This window comes from Primulina huaijiensis, chromosome 7, assembly GCF_012295235.1.
Source record: "Primulina huaijiensis isolate GDHJ02 chromosome 7, ASM1229523v2, whole genome shotgun sequence".
NCBI classification, from domain to species: domain Eukaryota; kingdom Viridiplantae; phylum Streptophyta; class Magnoliopsida; order Lamiales; family Gesneriaceae; genus Primulina; species Primulina huaijiensis.
In genome coordinates, this window is record NC_133312.1 from 15,027,765 (window position 1) to 15,035,816 (window position 8,052).

An 8,052-nucleotide genomic window follows, 5' to 3' on the forward strand; every position below is an offset into this window, starting at 1 on the left:
GTTTCGACAGAACACCCAACCTTGCCACCTGATGACCCCTTGAGAGTCGGTAAACAAGTCAAAGTGTAATTCTAGCACATAGAGTCTCAATGTTGTCCCGGGTCATAAGGACTAATGGTGTACAACCATAAACTAGGACTTTTCCACTCGATAAGTGAGAACCACTTGGAAAATCCTTTATGGAGGGTTGTTCAGTGCACTCTACAAGGAGCACCTATCTGCATGCTCGGACATCACAATGTCCCCTACCAATGAAACATGGTACTCACATCGCAGATACTAGTCTCGAACTCGAGCGGCCTATATCCTTCTTAGCGGCGGCTAAATCGACTAGGAACTGTTTAGAATATACAGTATTCCAAATATGAGTTTCATGATACTCATCACATGAGCATCTCATATTCTTTCTACTATTTGTATATTCAAGGACTTTATCTATGCAACTAGCATGGGTATACAGATAAAGAAGTGCCAAAACAATAATTTCAAATATTATTAAAATAAAGACTGTTTATACATAGAGTTTCATTGTGAACACTCGGCCAACACTTGGCTCGACGTGCACCTACTCTAACATTTCCATGGTCAAATTGTCCCCAATATGTTAGTACTCTAACGGGTGAGGCCAGAACTCGGTTTTATGCCCACCGGTGGGGGCCAGACAGAAATGGTTTTATACCCACCATTGGGGGCCAAACAGAAATTGTTTTATACCCACCATTGGGGGCAAGACAGAATCACAATTCTCGTCCCATTTCAAATTCGAATTGTAACAGTGTAAACAGAATTCAGAAGTAACAGACAGAACTTTTCAGATTTTCAGATTTCAGAGTTTTCATACGGACACAGCGGAATCAAAGGAATTCGAAACGTAGAAGAGAACACATAATCGATCGGATTTTTAAATAAAACAAATAGAAAATTTTGAAAATAAAGACACACATGCTTGTATGTCATATTATGTATACCAAGTTTAAAAATACAACAAAATATGTAACAAAAGCCCACTTACCGTACTCTCGAAGTTACAGTTCCAAAATGTGCCGAACTTGGGAGAACGAAGCTTGATAAAATTCGGCCAAGTGATGACCGAAATCTTCCCACAATGTTGATGATAATTCCTAGCACGAACTCTCCGAGACATGACTTCCTCCATCCTTCTTGCTAATGGCGGCCGAGAGGTGGTTTGTGGAGAGGGAGAGGACCGATTTTTCTTGTAGCTTTTTGGTGTGAGTTCTTTACCATATGCATGCCATATTTATAGGAAAAAAAATGGCCTTCCATCTAGCCTTGGCCGAACACTTGAGCCCCAAGAAAAGAAATAAATGTAGTCAAGGCTATTCTAAGCATCAAAGGTCACCTTGGTTTACTAAAGAGTCCATTCTTTCACAATAAATTGGTTCAAGCATCTTAGCTCTTCCCTTAGCTCTCTTTTTGGTCATTTTAGGACAAGCATGGTTGAGCTTCATTGACTAAAAGATTGAGTCCTTGAGCTAGGGGTTTCCTCCCCGACAATCAATGAGCTTACTTGAGCTGAGGGTTTTAGCTTATGAGCTGAGGGTTTCTTTTCCAAGAATCTTGGAGCTTCCTTGAGCTGAGGGTTTTAGCTTGTGAGCTATGGTTTTCCTCTTCCGAGTGACGTATCCTCAATTCTCAAGGTTTTGCATTGCCTCGGCTTCTTTTTGAGCTACTTGCTGAGATTTTTGAGTTGCTTTGCTTTGAAAAATCCGGGTTCTCACATCTCACCCTCCTTATTGGAAGTTTCGTCCTCGAAACTTGAGCTTGATTATTCCTCAAAGAGATGAGGGTGCCGAGTGAGCATATTTTCTTCAAATACCCAAGTTGTTTCTCGTTCAAATTTCCTTCGATTAGTAGCGGTTCAACTTTAAGAATGCTACTTGGATATGAGACATACTTCCTTAGCTGTGAGACGTGGAAGACGTTGTCAATCCTTGACATGCCTGGTGGTAAAGCCAGCCAATAAGCTAGGTTTCCCACTTTTCCCAGTATTTCGAAGAGTCCGACATACCTTGGAGTTAGCTTTCTGGATTTGCGGAATAAAACCACTCCTTTCATAGGGGAAACTTTAAGCTTTCTTACCGATTTTAAACTCCAACGGTCTTCGCTTTAAATCAGCCTAGCTCTTTTGTCGATCTTGAGCTGCCTCGAGTTTTTCCTTGATAATAGCTACTTTATCAACAGTTCAGGAAACATGATAGCTTTCTCTCCGATTTCAATACTTTCACGATAAATACTGTTGTCGGCAGATTCAGTCAAAGAGGGTGTTTACTTCAATTTCCTCCGAAGTCTATGGCACATGCCCTAAGAATATCTTCAAGAGTCTGTATTTTTATTCTCAGTTTGGGATTGACAATCCGTGCTGAGGGTGATCTTGGTACTCATGGCATCTTCAAAGAATTTTCCCAAAATCGGAAAGAACTTTGGGTCTCTATTGGACAAAATTCTTGTTGTAACACTATGTAGTTCTTTTGGCTTAGCGCTTCAAATATCTTGCCAGCCTTAGGTCATAATCTTTCAGTAGTTCGATCCACCGTCTTTGCCTCATGTTTAATTCCTTTTGTGTGAACGGTATTCGAGGCTTTGGTGATCGGTAAATATCTCACATTTGACACTAAAGAAGTTGATTCTCTGGATCTTTGGCTAAAATATAATTGTGGCTAATTCATTATCATGTGTTGGATAATTTTGCTCACATGATTTTAATTTCCTCGATGCATAGGCAATTACTTGTCCCTCTTGAATGAGAACACATCTCCTCATTTGATGCATCATTGTAAATTGTGAAATTCTTGCCTTCTTCGAAAAGTACTAATACTAGTGTCGAAGCGAGTTTCTTTTTCAGGATCTATAAACCCTTCTCACATTATTCACTCTAATTGAATTTATAGTTCCTCTGAGTGAGATTGGTGAGTGGAAGAAAATTCTTCAACACATTTTTTTTAAAGCCAAATAATCCCAGAAGGCTTCAAATTTTTATTCCAGTTTTCGGTCAAGGCCAATCCATGATTGTCTCCACTTCTTGTGACCCACTGATATGCCTATTTAAAAGATTACATGATCTGAATGTGACGCTTTTTAATCAAAATTCACATTTCTTAAATTTAGTATATAGTTATTCTTCTCTGAGCATCTGCAGAGTAAGACGAAGATTTTCCTTATGGTTTTACTCACTTGTTGATTATTCAAGAATGTCATCAATAAATACTACCACAAACTTGTCGAGGAATTTCTGCACTCTGTTCATGAGTTCTATGAATGTTGTTGGAGCATTGGTCATAACAAAAGAAATTATTATGAACTCATAGTGGCCATGTCCTTTTTCTTTTTAAGACTGTTTTAGGAATATTTTCTTCCTTGGCCTTCAATTGTGGTAGTCTGACCTTAGATAGAGTTTTGAAAAGATCTTAGCTCCTTTTAACTGATTGAAAAGGTCATCTATTCTTAAAAGATGACATTTGTTCTTGATCTTATTGAGTTCTTTGTAGAATGACACACTATCTAGTACTTTCACCATTCTTCTGTTCCAATAAGATTGAATCTCCCCAAGGAGAGGCACTTGGTCTGATTTGTTTTTGTCTAACAAATCTTGACATCGAATTTTTTAGCTCCTTGAGTTCAACTGAAGCCATTCGCTAGGGTTCCTTAGATTATAGTGTAGCACGAGCTATCAAGTTACTTTCGAATTCTACTTCACAGTCTGAGATAACTCAAAGTAATGTTTCAGGAGCTCCCGTACCACAGGAATATTTTATATCTTGAGCTCAATGCCTTCTTTTGCTTCTCTCTTTATTGCTAGTTAGACTTCTTCGCCATACTCCCTGCCTTTCTAGGTCTGAGAAGCAGAAAGGAAGGATTTCCGTTCCTTATCCTTGCCATAAAATACATTATATTCTTGGATTGGATTTTTGCATTCTTACCCCGAAAATCTACCATTGCATGATTCTTGTATGACCAATCAATTCTCAGAAAGAAGTTGAAATTTACCATAGTACACTGAATATATGCGTATCCATACTTATTTTGTTCTATTTTTAAAATTGTCACGATTACTATCTCAAAATTTAAAACCAATATAGAATCTTATAACATAACTCCTTTTCAGCTTATTGACTCAAGTCCCAATAATTATAACCTAGTTAAAATTTCTTTCAACCTTGTACGGAAGAAACTAATTCCTTAAACAATTTTTTTTTTACTAAATCTTTCTTTGACTATGATCCTAGCATGCTTTAACACAACAAGTTTCTTTGATGTTTTTCTCCTCAAATCTTCCCCCTATTTTTTTTATACTATAAGAAGAGTCAGAACTTATTATACACGTTACACTTTCTTCGATGTACACCAATATCTCATAACTCTCTTTGTTTACCTCAGGTAATGACCTTGATTTCTTAAGTTATTGTTTCTTATCTTCATTAAATATTCCAAAATCTTACATATTTAAATTTATTGCTTGTCATCCCAAATTAAGTCCATAAATTGACACAAAAATCAACTTCTATGTCTGAATATCAAAACTTATATAATTCTTATCTCATATTTTCATAAATAATTTATTATCCTCGAGTCAAACATTTCATCTTAAGTCGGAAGCTTATCTTCGATAGGTAGATTCCCAAAAAAGTAAGTTAACTTATATCAGATAGATGTATTCCCAAAAATATAATTCAATTTAATTTTGTAAATTCCCAAAGAAATATTACACTTCTTTCTTATCGTATCATATAACCATAATATCAGTCTAGCCTACCTTATCATCTCACAACATTACTGTTCTTTTTCCACTACATCCATAGGTGCTTCTTCTTCTTCTTCCATGTTTTCCACGACAAAGTGCGCAGTCTATCCATTGCGCCATGAAGATTGGCGATGTAACGTTCTTGCTTGCTATAAATGTCTTCATGTTGATGACGAGAGCGGTTAGCAAGATACTTCTTAATTTCAATCCTTACTATCAACTTTCGATTAGGGGAAACTATTCGTACCCGTGAGATGGGTTACGTAGTGTTAGGACGAGCTGCCTCTTTGCTCGATCAAGGTGATGGTTGAGATGTTGTATATCAGTTTGAAGCAGATTCTTAATCTTCGTGAGTTCTTGTTTATCTTGTTTTCCTCTAGTAAGTTGACGCATGCGAAGTGCGGCTTGAGCACGAGTACAAGACCATAAATTGAGGTAAAATTTCAGAATGTATCAAAGTAAAGGATAGAAAGGTACAAAATTTGGATTGACTTTTTCATGGAACTTTCTATACCAGAAATTTCAGAATCATTGAAGGAGATAGACTTTGAATTTCGAAGGAAATGACATCGAAATAAGACATGAATGAATCCGATAGGTGAGTTTACTTCAGATAGGAATGCACTAGGCTTTTGACAAAATTTGGCGATCAAAATCCCAGCGGGATTATGAACCTGGTTGCTCTGATACCACTTAAATGTCACGCCCCGTATCCGAAGCGTCGGTGACATCCGGCATTTTTTAACAAATACTTGAAAACAATTAAGCCTCGTATCAAAATACCAAAAACCAGTCTTTTCATAATTTAAGCATTGTCTTTACAATGACAATAGAAATAAAAATTACATCAGAGTTGCAATTGCGGAAACTGAACAAAATGGAAATAAAGTCTAAAATTCCGGAAACTTGTCTGTCGATCACCATCCCCAGAACGCTTCCTGCTCCTCTTCATCCAGTTGTTCCTCATCTTTATCTGAAATTTGTAAGGGGTGAGTGTTTTGGGAAACACTTAGTAAGTGGGGGGTCGATCGATTCCAAAGATACATATAGAACTTAATTCTTTAAAAATTTTCTTTAACATACTTTCAAAACTTATTACTTTTAACTTACAGAAACGAAGCGAATATGAGACAGAAGTTAACAGATGATTCAGAATAATTCGGAAGCAAATCAGATCATTTCAAAACAATTCAAGGACAGACACAACACTGTTACTCATCTCATTTCCATGGTCAAATTGTCCCCAATATGTTAGTCCTCTAAGGGGTGAGGCCAGAACTCGGTTTTATGCCCACCGGTGGGGCCAGACAGAAATGGTTTTATACCCACCATTGGGGGCCAAACAGAAATAGTTTTATACCCACCATTGGGGGCCAGACAGAATCACAATTCTCGTCCTATTTCAAATTCGAATTGTAACAGTGTAAACATAATTCAGAAGTAACAGACAGAACTTTTCAGATTTTCAGATTTCAGAGTTTTCATATGGACACAGCGGAATCAAAGGAATTCGAAACATAGAAGAGAACATATAATCGATCGGATTTTTAAATGAAAAAAATAGAAAATTTCGAAAATAAGGACACACATGCTTGTATGTCATATTATGTATACCAAGTTTAAAAATACAACAAAATATGTAACAAAAGCCCACTTACCGTACTCTCGAAGTTACAGTTCCAAAATGTGCAGAACTTGGGAGAACGAAGCTTGCTAAATTTCGGCCAAGTGATGACCGAAATCTTCCCACAATGTTGATGATAATTCCTAGCACGAACTCTCCGAGACATGACTTCCTCCATCCTTCTTGCTAACGGCGGCCGAGAGGTGGTTTGTGGAGTGGGAGGGAACCGATTTTTCTTGTAGCTTTTTGGTGTGAGTTCTTTATCATATGCATGCCATATTTATAGAAAAAAAATGGCCTTCCATCTAGCCTTGGCCGAACACTTGAGCCCCAAGAAAAGAAATAAATGTAGTCAAGGCTATTCTAAGCATCAAAGGTCACCTTGGTTTACTAAAGAGTCCATTCTTGCACAATAAATTGGTTCAAGCCTCTTAGCTCTTCCCTTAGCTCCCGTTTTGGTCATTTTAGGACAAGCATGGTTGAGCTTCATTGAGCTAAAAGATTGATTCCTTGAGCTAGGGGTTTAAGCCCATGAGCTAGGGGTTTCCTCCCCGACAATCAATGAGCTTACTTGAGCTGAGGATTTTAGCTTATGAGCTGAGGGTTTCTTTTCCAAGAATCTTGGAGCTTCCTTGAGCTGAGGATTTTAGCTTGTGAGCTATGGGTTTCCTCTTCCGAGTGACGTATCCTCAATTCTCAAGGTTTTGCATTGCCTCGGCTTCTTTTTGAGCTACTTGCCGAGCTTTTTGAGGTGCTTTGCTTTGAAAAATCAGGTTCTCACAATCAAGATAATGATAATAATAATAATAATAATAATAATAATAATCAAGAACCTGATCAATTAAGAACACTTAGGCACCATATGAACCCTATTAGAACTAGTGCCCTATCTTGTTCGGCTTTTTCTCCTGATGCATCTAATTTCAACTTTAAACCTCAAATTATTCAACTTTTACCAAATTTTCATGGCTTAGATTCTGAAAATCCATATTTACATCTAAGAGAATTTGAGGAAGTTTGTAACACTTATAATGATCAAAATTGTAGCATGGATATAGTTCGATTAAAGCTTTTCCTTTTTTCTTTAAAAGATAAAGCTAAAACATGGCTACAAAATTTGAGATCAAGTTCAATAAGATCTTGGGAAGAAATGCAACAACAATTTCTCAAAAAGTTTTTTCCTTCCCATAGAACAAACTCTTTTAAAAGACAAATTACTACTTTTTCTCAAAAACAAGGAGAAACATTTTATCAATGCTGGGATAGATATAAAGAATTACTTAATACATGCCCACATCATGGTTTTGAAACATGGAGAATAGTTTCTCACTTTTATAAAGGTCTAATACCTAAAGATAGGCAAATGATAGAATTCATGTGTAATGGTACTTTTGAAGATAAAAACCCAAATGAAGCTATGGAGTATTTGGATTCATTAACAAAAAATATTCAAAATTGGGATAATATAGGCACAATAGAACCACCAACAACTAAAATCAATAATTCAACAAATGGGGGTGGTATCTATAATCTTAAAGATGATATAGATATTCAAGCTAAACTTGCATCTTTAGCAAGAAAAATTGAGTCATTAGAAATGAAAAGAGTGGTCAATTAAAAAGTATTCAAGAAATTGTTTGTCATATATGTGATACACATGATCATGCTA

General features: G+C 36.7%; 1 non-coding gene across 1 annotated transcript; it reads right to left on the reverse strand.

Moving 5' to 3' along the window:
• Positions 1-7,577: 7,577 nt before the first annotated feature.
• LOC140981892 (small nucleolar RNA R71) lies at positions 7,578-7,688 on the reverse strand. Its single transcript, XR_012176167.1, has one exon. It is a non-coding gene; the product is annotated as a small nucleolar RNA R71 (small nucleolar RNA).
• Between the last annotated feature and the right edge of the window lie 364 nt (positions 7,689-8,052).